The following is a 1,664-nucleotide window of genomic DNA, read 5'->3' on the forward strand; positions in this document are numbered from 1 at the left end:
TTCTAAGACAACCTTATGTATTTAGCCTTATTTTGTTATGATATGATATGTTATGATATGTGACATTGACATTTTCAGTTCTCGATTACGTCTCGAAACGGAAAGATTACGATAGTTTAGATACATGAGTGATTAAAATGCAACAATATTAACGCTTGTGAAACAATTGTAATTAATTCTTCTAATTGTAAAGAAACAGAAATTATATTATAATTGGCATTGATTTTTAATATATAAGGTAAGTCGCTAAAAACAGAATATTATGTATTTCTCTTTTTAAGAGTACATAGAAGATATATAGAACGCAATTAATAGTATTACGGTATCAACATGATGAGCACAGATAATATATTACAATGTTAGAAATTGCAATGTTTATTACCATGCACGCGTTTAAATTATTCTATATATTTTTTTGTAATGATATAAAGTCAATTTGTGTGCAAAGTTTCTTTAAATTCGATTACTCAAACGAATAACGAACAAGCAATAAATGTCTATATTTTCTCGTTGTTAAAAAAGTATAATATACTGCATTTAAGTATGACGCTAAAGCACTGTCTTCTGATGTATTAATTAATTGAATAGCAATGCACATGTTTACTCAATCCTCTAACACTACAAGTTATGAAGCGTTGATCATTCCATTACAGATCACAAGATTCTATTAGCAGAGACTATAATATTTAACTCTCGCTTAAAAGATTCTCATGCTTTGTAAATGGATTCTTTTCTGACATTTGATGCAAGTTAGACTTCTAGAGAGCTAGAGATCTATAGTTTGCAAATTAGTACTCAACTATTATTTTCGCCTGTTTAAAATCAAAATAAAACATGATATAATATTAATAGCATAATATTAAGATCATGTTTGTACAATGATCTTACCAGTATAATTGTTTGAAAACATGCTAAAGCATTGTCTTCCCTGATGTATTAACTAACTGAATAACAATGCACATGTTTACTTAATCTTCTAACATTGCAAGTTAATGAATGAGCGTTGGTCATTCCACTACAGATCACAAGATTCTATTAGCGGAGACTATAATATTGAACTCTCGCTTACAAGATTCTCGTGCTTTGTAATAGATTTCTCGCTTAAAAGATTCTCGTGCTTTGTAAATGGATTCCTGACAATCGATATAATCCACTGGTTTGCAAATTAGTATCTATCTACTACTTTCGTCTGCTTAACATAAAAATAAACATGATATGATGTTAATAGGCAGCATAATATCGTTTGTACAGCAATCTCACCAGTATAATTGTGATCATTACAATTTTCACCATCTTCCTTTAGGTTGAATAAACTCACAATACTTAAAAACATTATTTCATATTGTAGTTGTACAATAGTTATTCCAGCACTAGTATATGTTGCATACACAAATACACTATTTGTAGTGTAAAGATCCCACTGTAAATAAAAGAGATTGATTAATTTCTTGACAATTATTAAGCTTATGTTGCATATACATACTCTTGTATTATAAAGATATAATAAAAACTACTCGCTTTTAATTGTAATATGTCTTATTACATATACCTACGAACTTGTCCCACATCGCTAAAATACCCAAGCTCTTTGATATTAGCAAAGAATACTTATTCAATGTCACTTCGTAGGATGAGCAAAATCTCGAAAATTTACAGATATGTTT

Source organism: Formica exsecta, unplaced genomic scaffold, assembly GCF_003651465.1.
Source record: "Formica exsecta isolate Colony F162 unplaced genomic scaffold, ASM365146v1 scaffold1753, whole genome shotgun sequence".
NCBI classification, from domain to species: domain Eukaryota; kingdom Metazoa; phylum Arthropoda; class Insecta; order Hymenoptera; family Formicidae; genus Formica; species Formica exsecta.